This window comes from Nomascus leucogenys, chromosome 18 (assembly GCF_006542625.1).
Source record: "Nomascus leucogenys isolate Asia chromosome 18, Asia_NLE_v1, whole genome shotgun sequence".
Lineage (NCBI taxonomy): Eukaryota > Metazoa > Chordata > Mammalia > Primates > Hylobatidae > Nomascus > Nomascus leucogenys.
This window is the reverse complement of record NC_044398.1, coordinates 50,326,281-50,348,014: the sequence shown is the minus strand read 5'-3', so window position 1 is coordinate 50,348,014 and position 21,734 is coordinate 50,326,281. Positions and strand designations below refer to the sequence as shown.

At 45.4% G+C, this 21,734-nt stretch overlaps 1 long non-coding RNA gene across 1 annotated transcript; it reads right to left on the bottom strand.

The window, feature by feature from the left end:
• Window positions 1-14,431: 14,431 nt before the first annotated feature.
• On the bottom strand, window positions 14,432-19,157 carry LOC115831289. Its single transcript, XR_004026813.1, has 3 exons — window positions 19,025-19,157; window positions 15,256-15,340; window positions 14,432-14,597 (listed from the first exon to the last, which is right to left on the bottom strand). It is a non-coding gene; the product is annotated as an uncharacterized LOC115831289 (long non-coding RNA).
• Window positions 19,158-21,734: the final 2,577 nt, after the last annotated feature.

Genomic DNA, 21,734 nt, shown 5'->3' with positions numbered 1-21,734 from the left:
TGAAAATGCCCTACAGATCACTGCTTGCTCTCTTAGGATCTTCTCCCTCCATTTTCTTCCTGGCCACCAGGTCAATAACTAGAATTTAGTCCATGATTGCCCATGTGGCAAATGCTTGGCCTACTAAAGGAGGAGAATTATGTACCAAAGGAGCTGCAGGATTCGACTGATATGTGCTAGCAGAAACTGGAGAAATATGCCTGGGGTGCATCTTAAGGTGCTGATCAAGGGGGAAAGAATCTGAAAATGGACAAGTTTGTTGATACGGGAGTACTGTTCTGTGACATGGATTTAACATCAAGGCAAGGGCCTAGGGGAGACACAAAAGAGTGAAGTCCCAATATGCTACTGAGTTGGCTCTTAGAAGCTGAGCAAAAACAATGCCAGAATCATCATGCCTGATTACAGAAGAAGGGATCAAAGGCCACAGAAGTGGATGTGCTGGAACAAATTTGCTGGGTAAGACTAGAAAACTCAAGACCTGACTTTATTTTTCTGAAGAGAACCTAGAGGACAAATATCTGTGAAGGTGCTCAGGAGAGTGCTGGTAAGAGGGACACCATCAAGAAATTTTAGTAAGTAGTGACTTTCTCTGAAGGCTGGGGCTGATGGTAGGGGATGTGGTTACAGACTAGGCTTTTTTAGTAGTAATGAGCACAATACTGCATCCTGGGATAACAGTGGGGGATGGCAGCACTTAATTGTCAAAAATGATATGGGCACAATTATTGTAATAGGGAGCAAGTTTAGGATGGCAGCCAGGGGTCTTGACCTACAGTGAGCCATGAGGATGATTAATAGGACATGGAGTTCCAGAGGCAAGAGAGATGGGCATCCAATAAAGGTACTGCCTAATATATATAAACAAAAGAGATCAAGAATAGGTTAGCAGAAAACTATCAGTAGCCCCAATGGATAATAATAATTTCTTGTCCAGTATCCAGACCTAAGCCAGTTCTCAGACCCATATCCATCAACTAAAGAAAAGGGTGAGTCAGTAGTGATGCCTCAGTCTTTCTCCAAAGGGACCTATGGCCGGCCATTTGCCCAGTAACCATACAGTGTGGACAGGAGAACACCCAGATATTTTTAGGGCTGTTAGATACAGAGCATGAATTAATGCACATACCCTGGGATCCTGTTAGAGTAGTGTTATGTAAAGATCTAGTAATAAAGATCTTATCCAACTCAGAGTGGGTCCACCTTTGGTGGTGTCCATCTCTCAGTAATTTCTGTCTAAGTCTGAAGGTCTGAGAACCAAGACAGCAGATGGTGTGAGTTCCAGTCCAGAAGCCATCAGGCTCAACACCCAAGAAGAGCTGAGGTTTCAGTTCAAGCCCAAAGGCAGAAAAAGACCAATGCCCCAGCTCAAGCAGTCACACAGGAGGAGTTCCTGCCTACTTGCAGGAGGTTCAGCTCTTCTGTTTATTTAGGCCTTAAACAAATTGGAGCAGGGGCCACCCACATTAGGGAGGGCACTCTGCTTTGCTCAGTTTACTAATCCAAATGTTAATCTCATCCAGAAACACCCTCACAGACACGCTCAGAGTAATGTTTGACCAAACGTCTTGGTACCCCATGTCCCGGTCAAGGAGCTGGCACATAACATCAACCATCGCAGTTACGCAGCTGCTAAGTGGCAGATCCAGGATCTGAATTTCACAGTCAGATGGATATGAAGACCTTGAGCTAAGGTCTTCAGAAATATCTGGGCTAGAGAGAGAGAGACATTTGGGAGTCAACAACACATTGGTGGTAACTGATGCCATGGGAGTAAATGAGATAACAAGAGAAAAGATGTAGTTTGAAAACAGAAGATGTCATAGAACAAAAACCCAAGGATTATCAGCATTCAAGTGATGAGCTGAAAAAAAGACACCAGGGCAGAACAGCCAGAGTAGAAGGAAATCTAGGAGAGAAACTAAGAGAACAAGGGGTGTTTTGAGGAAGAGGGGTTTGTCTGCGGGGTTCAATAGGACACACATGTGGGGAGGGCTACAAAGTGTGCTTGGTATAAACGACTTTGGTGAGGCTATTCCAGTGGTTGGGGTGGAAGTGACATTGCAGTGACTGAGGAACCAGAGATGGGAGAGTAAGTCAAGCTTGGAAGGGTCTATGAGTTTCAAATTGGGTTTGTGAAGGGGAGTCAAGAGAGGGCTGAGAGCTGAAGGGAGACATTAGCGGAGGCTTATCAGTTAGCTTTTCAGGTGGAGAGACTTCAGCATCTTGAATTACCAGCCTGTCATTCCATGGAGAGAATCTCCAGGAAATTAGATAAGCCCACTCCCTCCTCAGGCTGATTATTTTGGCTCTCCAGGCCTCATTTGTAGGACAGCCTACTTCACCATACTGTTGAGAGTAAGGCAGAAATGTACGTGGAGGCACCCTGTTGATAATCACCATTACTTCCAAAAGGAAAGGCAAAGGAGATGGCTGAATTAAAGATGACTCCAAGTTTTCAAGCTGGAGCATCTGGGAAGCAGCAGTGTGGAAATCCTGGAAAGAAGGGCTGAGAGAAGGAAGACAACAAGGCTAATTCACACAGGCTGATGCTGGGGTCACGGTAGGGCATCAAAAGTGGAAACACTGAGCAGATACATAGAGATGGGCACAGAATGTGGGAGAGAAACCTGGATGGGCCGTGCACAGTGGCTCATGCCTCTAATCCTAGCAATTCGAGAGGCTGAGGCAGGAGGAATGCTTAAGGCCAGGAGTTGGAGACCAGCCTGGTCAACATAGTGAGACTCTGTCTGTACAAAAAATAAACTTAAAAAAAAATAGCTAAGCATGGTGGTGCACACTTGTAGTCCCAGCTACTTGAGAGACTGAGGTGGGAGGATTGCTTGAGCCTAGGAGTTTGAGGCTGCAGTGAGCTATGATCGTACCACTGCACTCCAGTCTGTGTGACAGAGCCATAACCATTTCTCAAAAAAAGGATGGAGAAGGAGAGCTGGCATTGCTGCACTTGAGGTGAGTAGCAAGTCAACATGGGGTTCTGTCATCTTTTGCAAAGTCATTCAAGAACACCTAGAACCTCCATGCATTTAGCAATTCCCTTGTGCCAAGCCTTTTACCTACAGTATCTTCAAACTTCACTGAACGTTTGGATGTTTGTCCCTGCCAAATCTCACACTGAAAGCTTATCCCCAGTGCTGGAGGTGGGGCCTGGTTGGGGGTGACTGGATCATGGGGGTGGACTCCTCATGAATGGCTTAGCACTATCCCCTTGGTGATAAGGGAGTTCTTATGAGATCTGGTTATTTCAAAGGGTGTGACACCTCCCCCCACCTCTTGCTTCCTCTCTAGTCATGTGATGTTTCTGCTCCTCATTCGCCTTCCACCATGATTGTAAATTTCCCAAGGCCCTCTCCAGAAGCAGATGCCAGCACCACACCTTCTTGTACTGTCTGCAGAACTGTGAGCCAATTAAACTTCTTTCCTTTATAATCTACTCAGGCTCAAGTATTTCTTTATAGCAGTACAAAAAACAGCCTAACACACTTATGATCATCTGCATTTCACAGTTGAAAACACTGAGGCTCAGAGAGGTCCCCCAGCTAATAAATGTTGCATCCCAGGAGCAAATACAGTTACTCTGGCTCCAAAGCCTGCATTCTTTCCACTACTTCATGCTGCTCTGAAGGATGGAGTCTTAGGGGAGAACTATGTTTAGGAGATGAAAGGCAAAAGCTCCTTGGACAGAAGAACCATCAGAGGGTGTGATGTTATGGAGGCCAAGAGAAGAAAGAGTTTCAAGATGGTGGAACCGGAAACAGTGCCAGATGCTGCAAAGACAATAAGGAAAATGAGAACTGGGAAGAGACTGCCAGATTTGGGGAGCAGATTATTATTAGCAGCTGTGGACCGCTGAAGGGGGTTGTGTTGGTGAAAATAAAGGTGTCTGCGTAGAAGCACGACCTCACCTTCTCATGTCCCCAGAATGGTACTCCTGTAGAGAAACTCCTACAGGGTCAATTCAGCCAGTGTCTGACAGTCACTGCATGTGGCTGATTGGGGAGTAACATTCACAGCCCTCAGGCTCAAGGAGCTAACAACTTAATTGGGGACACTAGCTTTCGAATATGAAGACAACCAGAGAACACACATGGTAAAGGGAATGTGTGCCCCGACGTTCCTCCCACTGCCTCAACTTCTGCCAACTTCTAGATGGGTGGGAACTGAGCTCCTGAGAGCAAGCTGGGCCAGCCATCTGTGCAGCATCTGTGCGTGACAGCGGCAGAGCCCATGGCGGCACACTGATCTCTCAGAGATCAGTGTGCAGCTGGAGAACTCTAAGTGGCTTCAGCAGTTAGGGGACAGGCAGGAAAAAAGTGAACCCCTAATGGGCTCTGAGCAGAAATGGCCAGAGAGGAAGACAGAAAGCCAAGACTGTAGGAAGGGAAGAAGTTAGTAGCTGATTGAGCCCAAGTGAGGTTCTTCTTTGTTCTCTTCTCCCACTCAACTACTCTTCTCTATTTTTTTACAGATGGCATTTTGCTCTGTCACCCAGGTTGGAATGTCACTATCATGACTCACTGTGGTCTCGAACTCCTGTGCTCAAGCAATCCTCCCACCTCAACTTCCCAAGTAGCTAGAATTACAAGCATGAACCACTGCACCTAGCCTTCTCTTCCTCTCTCAACAACCCATCTCACTCCTTCTTGCCTTTTTTTTTTACGAGACGGAGTATCATTCTGTCACCCAGGCTGGAGTGCAGTGGCATGATCTCGGCTCACTGCAACCTCTGCCTCCCGGGTTCAAGCAATTCTCCCGCCTCAACCTCCAGAGCAGCTGGGACTACAGGGGCCTGCCACCACGCTCGGCTAATTTTTGTATTTTTAGTAGAGATGGGGTTTTGCCATGTTGGCCAGGCTGGTCTCGAACTCCTGACCTCAGGTGATCTACCCGAATGGCTCACTTCTTCTTTCTCATTCCCTCCAGCCACAAATCCAGCCCTATATCCTCTTTATTGCTTCATTTTCTAAAATGCCCAGGCCAGCAAGTGTCATCCATGTGAGGGAACTAAGTCACCAGCCTCTTTCTTCCCACTCTGCCTCTGCCTTCATCCTGCATCCTCTCACCTCCTGCTTCTCAGAAGACACACAGAATTTCTCTGCTGGACCAACCTCAGGCTTGGGTGCCCCCTGCCAAAAACACCTTTAGCTGCCACAGTGCCTGAAATGCCAGCACTGTCATCAATTCCTTTGGTTTCTGTCTTAAAATGTTAATATGCCTGGAAAAATAAAAAATCTTGTTTCTAACATTCTAAATAATTGTTGAGAAGACCAACTACCTCTCTGCTGTGCCTTGGGAACCTTGGCCAGCTGGGGTTGGCATCAAGAGATGGTTTAGGGAATAGGGGGAGAAGGTGGAGAGACTGATGCAAAACTTAACCCATTATGCAATTTTGTGCTGGAGTAACCTCACCCTTGGCTTGGCTTTGGGGAAAGGAGTAGTAATTCCTCTATGGCTGAAGCTGTAGGTATTCCAGCTGTGTCCCCTTGGCTTCCCTTAGCATTTACCTGCAGACATTTTTCAAATAACGGTGGGGACAGTCAGAAGACCAGGAGTGGTGATGCCCCACAGAAACTAACGCAGGACAATCCTGAGGAGTGTTCTCATGGTCTCTCAGAGCACTCCAGCAATAACCCATTCAATAATGTACCTTTTATTACCCACCGCTCAGAGCGCTTTCTGGATCACCTCTGAAAAACACGACTCATGCCCAGATTCTTGTTTCACATTTTGTTTAAAGGGGAATCCAAACTCAGACACCGTATATAAGGGACCTTTCCCTTTGATTCCTACTACTCATAGGGGAGAAAATAAAGCCCACTGGCTCCTAAAAAATCCACAGACCCAGATTACAGGAATGTGCATTGAAAGTTTAAATGCATATACCCTTAGACCCAGAATCCTAGAAGTTTACCTAAGAAAATTAGCAGACTAGTTGTGCAAAACTGTCTAAGGATGCACATCATCACACAGAAGGGTAATATTGGGAAGCCACTTAATGTCCAGTAATACCAAATAGGTTAATCATGGTATAGCCCGTGTTGCCATTAGCAATGATGATATAGGCCAGGCGCAGTGGCTCATGCCTGTAATCCCAGCACTTTGGGAAGCCAAGTCCGGTGGATCACCTGAAGTCGGGAGTTCAAGACCAGCCTGACCAACATGGAGAAACCCCGTCTCTACTAGAAATACAAAATTAGCCGGGCATGGTGGCGCATGCCTGTAATCCCAGCTACCTGGGAGGCTGAGGCAGGAGATCTCTTGAACCTGGGAGGCGGAGGTTGCGGTGAGCCGAGATCGCGCCACTGCACTCCACCCTGGGCAACAAGAGTGAAATTCTGTCTCAAAAAAAAAGAAAAAGAAAAAAAAGAAATGATGATATAGATTTTTAGACAGCTTTGCATGTCTGTGGTGCTTATATAAATACACCTACATATAGCTACATGTGCACATGAAGAATCTGGAAGAATGACAACGAAATGTTAACAATGGTTATGTCTGGGAAGAAGGATTGGGGGTTGTGGATCACTTTCCTTTTCTTCTTCACACCTTTCTGAATTGGAATATATACATATATAACTTGTGACTTTAAAATTTTTGAAACTTGAAAAAAAATTGTAATGAGAAATCAATGGCCTCGGCGCCAGAGAACTGAATTCCATAGCTCAAACTCGTTCTCCCAACAGGAGCTATTGGTCTTATCACCAAGGGGAGGTTGGAACAGACCCACAGAAGGGAACTGTCCCACTTAGCCAGGCAGTGGCTGTTCTAAGCAAGTCAGCAAACACATCTGCCAACTGGCAGCCATGGGAAAGCATGTCATGTCACGTGTCCACCATGTGTGGCCCCATCTGACTCAGAGGCAACACGCACAGCTCTGGCGCCATACTCAGGGTCGCGGATTGGGATCAGCTGTGCCTCCCCATCCCCACCCCCTGCAGACCACCTCCCCTTACCCTGCCTGCCTGGAGCCCCAGCTGGCTCTTGGAAGGTCCCTTTCCAATTTGCTCCACATTCGGGAGTTTCTTATTCCCACGAGAAGAACTCGTTGCCATGGCGATGTGCGCCTCCCAACCCTGAAGCCTGCCCTGGAGGCGAAATCCTTGTCTGTGCAGCCCTGCCTGGGCTCCCAGGCTGAGCCGGAGGACCCCGGGGGTTCACCTAGCCCTCTGGGATAAGGGGCTTTAGTCTCTATATTCTTTGGGCTTGGGAGTGGGGACAGTGGGAGGATTAATTATGGAGGCAAGGTCAGAGGGAAAGGGAAAAATGGGAAAGATTTTATTTAAAGCCCCTGGTCATTCTTGCCTTTCCACCCTCCCACCACGACCCCTCAGCCAGATGCCGTCTCCAGTTCGGGAGCGTTGGATGGGGATGCCAGGCACTCTGCTTTTCCTAAACAACTTCCAAGAACCCCGGAACATTTCTTAAAGTGTCTGGAACGAAGCTTTAACCTCGCCTGCTCCATCAGCCTGGGACGGAAAAGACGGGAGGGGCGAAGAAGAGGCGGGGCACGGGGGGGCCCGGGCCTTTCGGTGTAAGTGATCCAGGCTTCTAGCGCCCCGGGCGCACCCCGCGGAGAGGCGTCGGGGAGTCGGGGACGTGCGGGAGGCGACCACCCGGCCAGCCCCGGGGGATGAGCTGCAAGGCTGACCACGCCCGGCAGGATACTGCGCGCAGAGACCCGCCCGGGGAAGCAGGGGAGGGGGGAAGGCGGCCATGTGCAACCGCTGTCAGGTGGGAGCCTCCCTGGCGCCAGCTCGGGGAGGGCCACGCCCCGTCCCGATTCCCCGCGCTCGGCCTCCGGACTGCTCAGGGGTCCACGCCCCTTCCGGATTCCCCGCGCTAGGCCTCCGGACGGCTCAGGGGCCACGCCCCTTCTCGAGTTCTCCGCGCTCCGCCTCGGGACGGCTCAGGGGGCCACGCCCCGTCGCCCGGGGCCCCGCCCACTCAAGCCCTACGGGACTCCCTGCGTACCTCCCTCCCGCTGCAGCAATGGACTCCCAGACCTGAGCACCAACCATATCTGCTGTTACTCGCCCCAGGGTGGTTGCCCGGGGAAAAACTCCAAGCGTTTCACTGGCTGGCCTGGAAACCCTTTCATCTTTGCTCCATCAGCAGCAGCTCTTTGATTGAGTTCTCCTGGCTTTAGAGCCTCCCACTATGATCATGCTACAAATTCCGGAGGCCAGCACCCGAGGCCTGCTGGCTCCGATCTGCGCCACGTGTACACCCAGGTGCGCCCCCTTGGCCTCACGCCCTCCTCCTGTTGCCTCCCCATCCCTCTAGCCTTCGGGACTTGGGGTGGTAATGAATCTTAGTTTTTTTCCAGGAGTCTTTTATTCCTCCAGCGTCTCCGTGCACCCAGTCCGCTCCAACACCTGACATTTTCCTTCAACTCCACCCTTCCCTCCCCGAGTCCACAGACACACACCCACCCACATGCCTCTTCTCTTCCCCTCCACCCTCAGTCAGCGGCAGAGTCAGTCCATCCAATAGGCAGGAGCCCAAACGACTGTCCACCGACAGCTGTCCTCTCGCCCAGGAGAGTGGGGCTGCACACAGCAGCAGGCCCAGGAGGAAATCGTGTTTTGATAGTCCCAGGCGTCGTATTTCATCGTATTTCACAAGTGAGCCAAATGGAGAAGGGATTAGCTGTTTCGCCCAATAAGCCCACATCTGTAGTTACATTCTGAGTGGGATAAAATTACCCTGGTTATTAATCCTTCTGCTTTAGAGCATAAGCTGATCACCAGCTGGGGTCAGGAAAAAATTCCACCCCAGCTCCTTCCAACCTGCTCCCCCATCCTCAGCTGCCCCATTTCCTGTGGTCTGTTCTTGCACAGTTACATCTACAAGCCAGGTTCAAGGCCACCAACTGAGGCACCTGTCCCAAGACAGGACCATTCTAATCTGTCCTGAAAAGGACATCCCATTGATCATGTAAGTATGTATTGAGAATCTAGTGTGGGCAAGACATTGGTCTTCGCTATGGGAGATACAAAAACCATTCAGGCATGGCCCTTGCCTTTTTCACGCCAAGAAAAGCTGAAGTGTGTGGTCAGAAATTGCATGTGGTTTCTGGGACTTACTGCCCTGAGGCACCCTGGGTGTATCGGATGGCCTCAGGGAACACAGTTTGGGTATGGGCAGTATTTTCATGCCCATTGCCATTCCCTTCTGCCTCAAGTGTATGTGGGCTTTCCCTGCAGTCAGCCAGCAGGCCAGGCCAGGGTAGCTTTGTTTCTGTCTCTGACCCTTTCTCTTCAGACTCCAAATCTGCAAGTGCTGGAGACTTTGAAGGAGTCTCCGTTTCCCTTGGTAGAAACAAGAGGTAGGAACAAGCAGGTGGAAAGCCAGGGTTACTCCTTCCAGCCAACGGGTCTGGAGCTGCAGCACACAAAGTTGACATCCCGAGAGGCCATTTTCCTCGGTCGCTTCAGACCTGGCGTTGGGTGGACAGATCACATGATTCAGCATCCAAATTGGGGATCTCTCAATAACAGAAAGAGGTGCCATTGATAATTTCATGGAACTTTCCTGAGCACACCAGGGTGTGCTCATTCTTCCTGAGGGGTCATCTCCCTTGGGCATCGTAAGAGGCACCACTGAGACACAACAGCTTTTGTCACCATTTCCTGATTGTGTCCCAAGCTCTCTGTCCTCTTCCCTGTGCTAGTTATCTCACAGTCCTCTTCCCTGTGCTAGTCATCTCACAGTCTTCTTCTGCAGGTAGATCCCCCCTACTTCAGCCTTTCCTCCCACCTCAGCTCCTTTGTTCCCACTGCCATGCCCAAAACACCTATATTTCCACTCTCCAACCTTGGATCAACCCAACTGTGTTTTCACGCTACTATGTCCAGGATACTGGGTGATACTAGAGATGGCCATCAATAACATTCATTACGTGAATAAGTCTGGGTTGATCCTGTGACACAGTTGTGCCTTCTACCCTCTGCTGCTTCTCAACATTGCTCAGTCCATATGTTGGTGTTCTCATTTCACATGATAGAGTTCCAAACCTTTTGTAGCCCGAATCATCATCTGTCCCCTAATTCTTGGAAAAGACCCTAACTTCACCAATAGCAACAACAACCAAAACCGATTGAACAAACAAAAAAATACTTAAGATACAAACCTCTCAGATTTTCTGAACTCTCCACCTCCAGACTAAATTTGTGGATGGATACCTATCTGTTGACCAGACCCTCCCTCTTCAATGAAAACTGCCTCTCCTTCCACTCCATCTGTGAGGCACCCATGGATGCTGACATGTGCTTACATAGGACTTCTGTCCACAGCCAGAATTACCCAGAATTCACTGACCCATGATTGGACTCCTAAAATACTCAAGGTGAGAGACATGTTACTTTTCTTTACTATAGTAACAATTTTACTATCAAATGCATCCTATAACCTTATTTGTTGTAAACATCAAATATGCACAATAGAATGTATTTGAAAAAATAAAGCTGGAAAATTGAAAGTAATGAATGTTCAATTAAAATCTGCAAACAAGCAAATAAATAAATACTCAAGATGGACCAGTGACAGCCTTTCTCTAGAGTTTTTGATTTGAGGCCAAGAAGGTTAGTGCAGCCTTTCTCCCATGGCTGTACGTGTGAAGATAAACACTTGGGAATTGAAGGCAGCCTTGTTTCTCCACCAGGCTGAAGAAACTAGGACCTGCGGGGGCTGAGATTGGAGTGAAACAGATGTGAACAGAAAAGTCCTGGGTCTAGTGGTCCTGGGGCCCAGCCATGCTCTTGCTTTTTTTTTTTTTTTTTTTTTTTTTTTTTCTGTTTTTTTGGGTTTTGTTTGTTTGTTTGTTTGTTTTGTTTTAATAGATTTAAATTGGTTTCTGCCAGGTACAGTCAAAGGCCTTTTTACCTGCTTCTCAGAGAATTTCCCTCCTCCTGCCTGTGACTAATTCCTTCTCCTGCACCCTTGGTTCAGCCTCACCTAGTGAATCTTGTTCCATCACTTCCACCACTTCTCTAGAATCTTCGGTCATTTCAGCGATACATATGTTGCATCTTCCTGCCCAAAAACTGAATAAGCAAAGATCTTTCATCTCTGACCCTCTTCAACTTCTGCCCTTCCCTTCTACTCACTATCTCTATTTTCTCACCTCCTACTTAATGCCCAATCTGCTGCTGCTATCTTGCTCCATTTTTTCTTCCCATTTTCCTGATGCTACTCTCTTGACAGGCAGTGCATTGCAGAATACGTCCAATTTCTTGTGTTTATGTCGCTTGTCTGCAGCATCTGGCATCAGTAACCACCTCCTCTTTCTCAAAACTCCCACTGCACTTGATGGTTTTCTTGCTGGTTCTTGACCTGATGCAGAAAAGCTTGATCTGCAGAAGCTGTACTAGAAGCAATCAGGATCTAAAGCTCCAGACTTTTCCAACCTGCCTCTCATTGCCATAAAAATGCAACTGGACTGTGTCTTCTCTCCTGATGCACCGCTAAGGGAGGGCTGACTGATCTAATGCGATTACTGGAGCTAAGACATTCACAGGTGAGTTATTTTGATATTTTAACAATAGCTCTCAAGACTTAGCTCAGTATCTCTCAAAGTTGGATTACAGTGGAAGGGAGTGGTGGGGAGCCGGTATAGGATGGAAGAAAGGGTTGAGAATATATTGTTGAGAGTCTAAGAGTTTTTGAGACATTTAATTTTTGTATTTTCACTTTACTGTTAATCAGTGCCTGATCATGCATTTTAATTTGCCATTCCACTGGCACCCAAGTAATCACCAACTTTTGGTGCAATATTTCAAAAGTGGGGTGTAATCTCAAAGATTCAGATAATTTTTTCTTCTAACATGAATTGCTTTGTTCCTCAAATTGGGAAGTACTAACTTAAGTACTTAAGGCATTGTAGGAATGTGAGTGTTGTCTATGTATCTGGCAGCATCAAGAGGAGAGACGCAGAAATGTAAGACCTAAGTCCTGCCCTCAAAAACCCACATGCTCATTGGGAAAACAACACAGAAAGACTTAGAAATGAAATTCAAGCATGAAGTAACAGCATGAGGTATGTCACAAAGTGGTATTTTTTTTTTTTTATGAGACAGAATCTCACACTGTCGCTCAGGCTGGAGTGCAATGGCATGATCTCAGTTCACTGCAACCTCCACCTCCCAGGTTCAAGTGATTCTCCTGCCTCAGCCTCTTGAGTAGCTGGGATTACAGGCGCCCACCACCACGCCCAGCTAATTTTTATATGTTTTAGTTTAGTAGAGATGGGGTTTCACCATGTTGGTCAGGCTGGTCTTGAACTCCTGACCTGGTGATCCGCCTGCCTCAGCCTCCGAAAGTACTGGGATTACAGGCATGAACCACTGTGCCCAGCCAGTGGCATGTTATTAAGAGATGTGGATACCAGTTTCTCCAGGAGATCACAGAGCTTTCCCTGTAGGAATATTCAATGGAGGCATCCTTGTTGGGGAAGGGTCTTGGTGGTAGATGCTGGTCTAAAAATTGACAAAGGCCTTAAGTAAAAGTTAGGAGCTATATTTCCAGAGTAGAAAAAGAGAGAGACAGACAGAGAGAGAGAGAGAGAGGGGGAGATTCTAGGCATGAAGAAAGCCCAAGAGCTCACAAAGTCTTGAGCTTGGGATAGAAATCAGACTGGACCAAGTGGAGGGTTATAGTGGACAGTGCTCATTTAACAAAATATTTTATTTATAAATTTATTATTTGATGTTTTAAAAACATATCAAGAAAACGTTATGGGCAAACTCAGAACACAGTTGGACTTCCTTACATTTATGTTATTTTTTTTCCTTTTTTAAATTGATACACATATTTGTACATATTTATGGAGTACATGTGATATTTTGTAACATGCATGGAATGTGGAATGATCAAGTCAGGGTGTTTAGGGTAGACATCACCTCAAGTATTTATCATTTTTATATGTTGGGAACATTTCAAGTTCTCTCTTCTAGCTATTTCGAAATAGACAATACATTGTTACTGACTATAGTCACCCCACTGTGGTATAGAACATTAGAACTTATTCCTCCTATCTAACTGTATGTACCCACCAACTAAGTGCTCTCTTAATCCCCTTCCCCACCAGCACACCTTCCCAGCATCTGTTATCTATTATTCTCCTCTCTACCTCCACAAGATCAACTTTTTTTAGCTTCCATATATGAGTGAGAACTTGCAATATTTGTCTTTCTCTGACAGCCTTATTTCACTTAACATAATGACCTCCAGTTCCATTCATGTTGCTACAAATGACAAGATTTTATTCCTTTTTTATGGCCAAATAGTATTCTATTCATGTATTTATATCACATTTTTAATCCATTTGTCCATTGATGGACACTTAGGTTGATCCCCTATCTTTGCTATTGTGAATAGTGCTGTCATAAACTGAGAGCACAGGTATGCCTGTAATGTACTGAACTCCTTTCCTTTAGATAAATACCCCATAGTGGGATTGCTGGGTCACATGGTAGTTCTATTTTTAGTTTTTTGAGAAATGTCCGTACTGTTTTCCATAATGGCTATACTAATTTAGATTCTCACCAACAGATCCTTGCCAGCATCTGTTACTATTTTTTTTGTCTTTTTAATAGTAGCCATCCTAACGGGGGTAAGAAAATGTCTTATTGTGGATTTCGATTTGCATTTCCCTGATGATTAGTGATGTTGAGCATTTTTTCATATACCTGTTGGCCATTTGTATGTCTTCTTTTGAGAAATGTCTATTCATGTCCTTTGCTCACTTTTTAATAGGATTATATGGGTTTTTTTTCAACTGTTGGGTTGTTTGAGTTCCTTGTACATTCTGGATATTAGTCCTCTGTCACATTAATAGTTTGCAAATATTTTCCCCAATACACCAGACTGTCTCTTCACACTGTTGATTGTTTCCTTTGCTGTGCAGATGCTGTGCAGAAGCTGTTTAGTTCAACATAGTCCCATTTGTCTAGTGTCGTTTTTGTTGCCTATGCTTTTGATGCTGTTTTATATTTATGGAGGATAGAGGTGAGACATCATAATCATATCAGTGTTAAGGACCTTGAAAGGTTGAATGCAGATCTTTAGTAGCACATAAAGCTGGGACCATATTTTGGAAGACTTGAATTCCAAGTGAAGCAGTTGGACCTTGCATATCTTGATGTGCAAAGGGCTTTGAGGACAATGACTACCTCAAGTTCTCTGGGTCTCTGGAGAAAAATGTTTCTGATTTTACATACCTAGTCTAATATTGGATTTCGTATCTTTTACTGCATAGTATACATTTTAAAAACTACACATGTAAGAGTTTTCTGGTGGTAGAAATTATGCCTGTTTGTTTCATTACCATTGTTAATTGGTATTAGTTGGAAGAGATAATGTCCCTTTAAGTGCAAACCCTCCCTTGCAAAATAAATTCTAAAACAACTGGTGTTGTTTATTGCTTCTATTAGATTGATAATCTTAAGACAATCTTGATGCCATTTACACAACTTTTTCATTCCTCCATGTTACCGGAACACTACTTAGCCATTATGGGTTGTTACACTGTGCTTAGGATGGTGAAGATCTGACAACATGGTGTCCTGAGTCACATATATCTGTGAAATGAGTGAATAAATGAATAATTAGGAAGGATTCATGATAGGTTAAGATATTCCAAGATTAACATTGAGAGGGAGGTTGAAATAGATGATTGCTCAGCTCTCTTCTAGCTCTAAGAATTTTCCTTGCGTTGGGGAAGGCAGGGAAGAGGCCATTCAATTCTCTAATGGCAGTCTCTCAAAAGAGACCAACTTTATCCCCTTTCCCTAGAGTTTTCTTAAAAAGATACCACCACCCTTCTTAGTAGTATATTTCAGTTTCTCCAAGCTTCAGAGAAAAAATTTTTTTCTAATGGCCAACTCAACTCCCTCAAACCACAGTTTAAGCCCATCCTGTCTGCCTGGTTCTTCAATGACAACAATTCATCTCAGGGTCATGGTAAGACTACAGATGCTCTTCCGCTTACAATGGGGTCACCTCATAATAAACCCATCACAAGTCGAAAACACTCTAAGTAGAAAATGCATTTAGTAGATCTAACCTACTGAACATCATAGCTTAGCCTAGCCTGCCTTAAACATGCTGAGAACACTTCCATTAGCCCGCAGTTAGGCAAGATCATCTAACACAAAGCCTATATTATAAGAAAGTGTTGAATATCTCATCTAATTTATTGAATACAGTACATTGTAGAATACAGTATTGGTCATTTACCCTGATGATCGCATGGCTAACTGGGAGCTGTGCTCACCGCCATTGCCCAGCATTAAGAGAGGGTACCACGCCACATATTGCTAGCCTGGGAAAAGATCAAAAGTCAAAATTTAAGTACAATTTCTACTGAATGCATATGGTTTTTGTACCATTGTAATGTCAAAATATATAAGTCAGGACTATCTGTATTGCTAAAGCCAGCCTAAGATTAAAATCCGCAGAAGGACTTGATGGAGAGGAAGGGGAGGCATTTACAGAAAAGCCATTCAAGGTGATGCAGTTGCAGGAGGCTGAGGAGCCCCAGGGATTCACTAAGAAAGAGTAATCACATTGAGCACCGCAGATTGCCAGGCTGGCATCACTGCCCAGAGCATGGCCCGAATGAAGGTGGATTGCTTCAATTATCTGGGCATCTTGATGAATGGGCACTGCACACACTCTGGGGGAGATGGGAGGAAATGAGCCAGAGATTAATCACTTATGGCATCAATGAATGGAGAGTGTTTAGAGTCTGTGGTAGCCAGAAGGACAACAGGTTCACAAAAGCAGAGAGGAACCTAGAGTAATCGGGCCACCATTAGGAAAAAAAGTGGGCAAATGTAACACCGAGACCCATCTTTGTTAGGCTGATTTGCATAAGGGTAGTGACAATTGAAGTAGCCCAGGTAGGGATGAACAGTGGAGTTCAGTCCTGGGAAGTACCCAGGCTAGAGTATGGTCAAGGTCTAGGAGCCCCAAAGGTAACCCCAAACCAGAGAAGGAGGGTCTCAGAGGCAAAAAGAGGAAGATACCAAAAATAGGGTAAGAATAGGAAATGAGAATGAATACAAGCAGCCTCCTGAGGGTTTCTAGAGGATAAAGCAGTGTGCAATCCCCAGCCTTTCCCAGAATTTCAACAACTGCTCATGATTAGTGGGATCTCAGTTCTTCTCTGCCTCCAAATTAGCAGGGGATGGAAGGAAAGGAAGGAAGGAAGGAGGAAAGGGAGGGAGGGCCTTAAGAAAGGGCTATGAGAAGACTCGCAGAATTTCCTTTAAAAACCATTTGTCTTAACAGAAATGTACCTGGCCCATGGATCCCCTTGAATTCTTCTTTACCACTTGGTGTTGAGCCCCATAAAGTGCTATGAAAACGCACGGCCTCACTTGGGACTGAAAGAAAATAAACCAAAGACAGGATTTTAAACGAACATAGAAAACACAACACCAGCAATCCTAGCTGTTTGGGCTGCTGAATCCTGCAACCTTCAGCTATGGCGTGGAGACAATGGGGCAGAGGGATGCTCGTTTCCCAGGTTGCTGATTGTTGAGAAACGATTCTGTGAACTTCACACAAGGAGATTTTGTTCAGAATAATAACATTAAAAACCATTGAGAAATGGAAGGGGAACATGAATGGGAAAATAATGGTTAGATGACCACCGGAATGCATACCAAATGGTATGGCTCACTTGCAGAGAGGCAGCACTCAATTTTGACTCTAAGCTACCTAGCAGCATAAACAATAAGGAAAATAGTTGCCAGAGCCTTCCTGTCCACAGGACAAAAACGAAGCCCTCATTCAGAGGAAGTACAGGTTTTTCAGAGGCTGAAACCTTGGATGTTTTTTTCTGGGCCAGTCTCCTCAAGAGCATCCTGCAGTGCCACAGTCAGGAAATTTCATGTTTATGTCTTTGGACTCCATGCTGGTGATTTCAGACCCACAGCAGCAGCAATGGCAGCATTCCGGGAGGGAAAGGAACCCAAAGATATCACTGATACCCTGCCAGACAGAGGGGCTTTTATGGCTACTACCATTACTGCCACTTCCTCAGAACCAAACCCCAGAATCAGAGGAGTAGCAGTGGGTTCCAAAATGAAATGCCACCTATGTGGTGCCACTGTCCACTGTGGGAGATCTTGTTCCCGACACATAGCTTCAGCCACCCCATGGCCCAAGTCAACCCAACACACCCCGGGACAGGAAGGATCCGATCACCTGGGAGAAAGCCCTGAATGAACCAAATAATAACCCAGGGAAGAAACAGGTAGAAAATAACACAACACCCTTGAGATATTAGAGATGTCAATTCAAGAAAAGCAGCCACTAATGGTTGTAACAAAACAAAGCAATAAGAGAAAAGGACCTGGCAGCTCCTTTCTAGATGGACGCTGGGTGTATTTGTCTCCTTTGCTTCTGCCTTTGGGTAGAGAAATGCAGAAATGCAATCCCTCAGTGGCTGGTTAGCTGGTTAGCTGGTTAGATGATGGCCCATTTTTCAGGGCTGCTGGGCTGGACGGGGTCCTGCAGACGTTAGTATTCAGATTTTGACTTGGACTCAGTTAACCTGGGTTGAACATTTTACGTACCCAGGACTGTCCTGGGTGAGCCGCATGTACCAGTTTACTAATACGAAAATGGGCATTTTTATTATTCTCATTTTAAAGTTAGGAAACAGGCTCAAAGAGAGAGGGGCCTGGGAAGTACACTGTCATTAACTGTTACATTGCCCTGGCCCCTGCTGCTGCTGCTGCTGCTGTAAGTACAGAATCATCCACTCTCTTCATTTCCCTGGTTGGTGGAGACAAGTTTGGCTGTGGCTCCCTTTAATAGCCCCCTTGTAATTCAAAGGAAAAAAGACTTGGCCAAGCATAAACACACCTTTCAAAACAAATATATGGAACTAGATCACTAGATCATGAAAATGTCCTTAAATTACTGCACCACATTAAGTAACTGTCTCTCCTTCCCTCTTTCCTTTCCTCCTTTGCTCCTTCCTTCCAGCCCAGGTGTTTGTGAAGTATTTACAGTAGATACAGTGTCCCCTGACCAGGCCATGAGGGGTTTGAAGCTGACAATTACACAGTCCCTGCTCTCAAGAGCTCACACTCTGTTGGGGAGACAGAGAATATGTTGGGTGATTTCCACACACTTAGTGAAGTGCTGGCACAGGAGGCTGTAGGGTCAAGGAGAAATACAGCAAACAGACATGAGACAGGGCCTGGGGAAGGAAATGCTGTGGGAGTAACCAGAGGCCAGGGTGGAAGGCCCAAGAGTTTTGGCTGGTTCTAATAGGGGCAGATTTTGTCTAGAGATATTTTTGGTTGATGCAATTGGGTATGTAGGTGAGGACCAAGGGAGTGCTACCAGCATCTAGTGGAAAGAGGTCAGAGATATGGCTAAACATCTTACAATGCACAGGACTGCCCCCAACAACAAAGAATTATCCAGCTTGGAATGTCCAAAGTTGAGAACCCCAGCCCTGGAGTCGGGAGTAGCCCCTGAAGGTTCTAGGCAGGGCAGTGAAACAGTCAGATGTGTTTTCAGATGTCTTGTCAATATTGGAGAAATTAGGCAACTGCTGTTTCTTTCAAGTGGAATTTGTCTAAGGGATGGCTGTTGGAGCCAGTGAGCTGAGGGTCGAGAGGGTGAGAATTCCACCCAAAGGAGCGTGGTGCCATGGCAAGTCCTGAACCAGGCATCAGGAGTCCTGGCCGGACTTCAGCTCCTCCAGCCACAGGCTGGGTGACCATGGGCAGGCATGACAATTCCCTGAGCCTCCCTTTCCTCATCTACAAAATAAAGCACAAGAGCATATACTGTTCTGGCCTTATTCCTGTGTTACTGTGATATCAAATACAATCGTATTTATGAAAGACAGTGAAAAAACATAGATGAGTGATATTATTGTACTATAAAGAGCATCTTTTAAACAATTATACAATGAATGTAGGCTAATTATAGTAAAGTAGAAAATACAGTTAAGCAAAAAGAGAACAATAAAACTCACCCATCAGCCATCCATCCCTTCATCATCCAGAAGAAACACTGTTAACATTTAATTGTATATTTTTAGCTTTCCAGGCTTGTGTGTGTGTGTGTGTGTGTAATTTTTCATTTAAAAATCAGATTATGCTTTCCCCATAAATAGGCATTACAAATAGCATGTCACATCAGTAAAATGTTTCTACACTATCATTTTGACACAGAGTGTCCTCTGTTGTTAGATTGTTGTGTCATTTTCAAATGTTCCACATTGCCAAACATTGCTGGGAGTTACATCTCCTTATGGGTTTTAATTCAATTAAAGTGAAAGATGTGTAGCTGAGAAATGCCTTACATTGGGGCACACAGCACAGCCAGCACCCAGACCTGGCCCTGTGCCCTCACTGCTGCTGGTAGGAACTGTAGGAGTAAAGAGAATTTTCCCTCCCCTCTGAAGGTTTAATCTACTGAAATAAACAGACAATAGACAGATTAACAGAAAAGGCATACAAACGTATTAATGTGCAGAAGCACAGGAGCTGTACAAAATACGAGTCTTGAGGAAAGGGTCAGATGGTTGAGGCTTAACTACCCTCTTCATAGGGAAGAGGGAAGAAAGGGGATGTAGGCAATTTGGAGAAATAGTAAATGATTTGTAAGGGAATTGAATGAGCCCAAAGAACAGACAATGGCCTGGGACAGTGTTCCTCTGAGCTCTGGGGATGTAGTGGGAAGGTGAGGGGCAGAACTGCACTGTGAACAGAGGTTGTCTTATTATGCAGATAAAGTCTCCCAGGAGTTTTCCTCAGAAGAACAGATGCAATATCTATCTGGGTGTGATGACTTTAGGTCTTTTCTCTTGTGGTCACTCTTTCCTGGTTATTGGATAAGATTTCTAGAGAGAGAATCTTAAGTCAGTTGTATTTCTTTTGGAAGAAGATTTTTCTCAGTCAGATAAGGGAACTTCCAGAGAGAGAGAGTCCCTCCCTGTGCTTAGGGGAGGAAGGTTAAAAGATCCTTTGTTCTGAGGCTTGAGTCTAAGGCCTTTTGATTTCCTTCAGTTCAAAGTGTTCAGTAGCCCAAAGCACCATAGTTTGGGGTATTGTTTTCTGAGCCCCATCAGAATATTTTTGTGGGATCCTAGAGTATCAGGCAAACGAGGAGTAATAAATTCTTGCCACTTCCCCCCCTGAAGATTCAAGTCTACTGAAATAAACTGACAATAGGCAGATTAACAGGGAAAAAAGGCATACAAATTTATTAACTTGCATAAGCACAGGAGCCATACAAAATATGAGACTCACGGAAGGGTTAGATGTTGTGCTTGTATCTTTGTCATTATAATTTTTCTTCCTGTTTAAGAACTGGGGGGAAGGTAGGCAGGTGGTTCACCTGGAGAGGCACCTGGTGCATTTCAGAAGCCCTGGATGGAAGGAGAGGGACAAGGGTTGAAAATATACTTGTCAGGGGCCAGGCGCGGTGGCTCACGCTTGTGATCCCAGCACTTTGGGAGGCCAAGGCGGGCGGATCACAAGGTCAGGAGATCGAGACCACGCTGAAACCCCGTCTCTACTAAAAAAAAACACAAAAAAATTAGTGGTGGTGGGCGCCTGTAGTCCCAGCTACTCAGAGAGGCTGAGGCAGGAGAATGGCGTGAACCCAGGAGGCGGAGTTTGCAGTGAGCCGAGATTGCACCACTGCACTCCAGCCTGGGCAACAGAGCGAGACTCGTCTCAAAAAAAAAAAAAAAAAAAAAAAAAAGAAAAAGAAAAAGAAAATATACTTGTCAGGTACTATGTTGACTTCCTGGGCAACAAGATCATTAGAAGCTCGAACCTCAGCATTGCACAGTATACCCATGTAACATGTACCCTGGAATCTAAAATAGAACATAAATAAATAACTGAAAAAGCTCCACAAATGTCCCCTAAAACCCATCTCAGTAGCCCCAGCTGAGGCCACATCACCAAAGCTCAGCCAGCTGAGAATGGTGTGCCTATTACTTGCTTTACTTCAGTGGTTAACCCAATGACTTAGAAGCTACAACAACATAATGACTGTGGCATTCTTCATCTAGGAAGGGGCTGAGCTGATCCAGCATTGGGGTGGATTCACACTGCTCCACCCACACTCTCTGGACCACTTTCCATTGTGGCTGATGGCAGAGGGCTGGAAGATGGAGGCCCCCATTGGTGGCACTGGCCTCATGTTAGGACTCAAGAAACTTGTAGTTCATCTGTCCCAGGGACAAATTTGAAATATGATAGAAGCTCCATTGCAGTACTGTGTGGGCCAGCAAAACAACAACAACAACAAAACAGCAATCACCTAAATGTCCAAAACAAAATGGGGGACTATTATCTGGGGTACATTGATTTTCTAGAATATTGATCTCTCATTTTAAATGATAATTGTTAAGACTATACAACCACATCTAAAATTCTTATGAAACCTTATTTTCATACTAAGAGAGACAAACAAGGCACACAATTTTATAGAGAATAAAACTACTACTGTGTTTAAAATTGCATTTGTATATGAAAAGGGAAATAGTTGCAGCAGCTTTGTTAGGTGGAATGGGGAGATTTTTTCCTCTTTTTTTCTAAATGTTCTGTAACGTGGTTATGATTGTTTGCACAGTGACTGTGTGTGTTTGTGTATGTGTTTGTGTAAATGTGCAAGGAGGTAAGTTCTGGGTCCTCCCTTTGCACATCCACACCCTGTGGGCTCGGCAC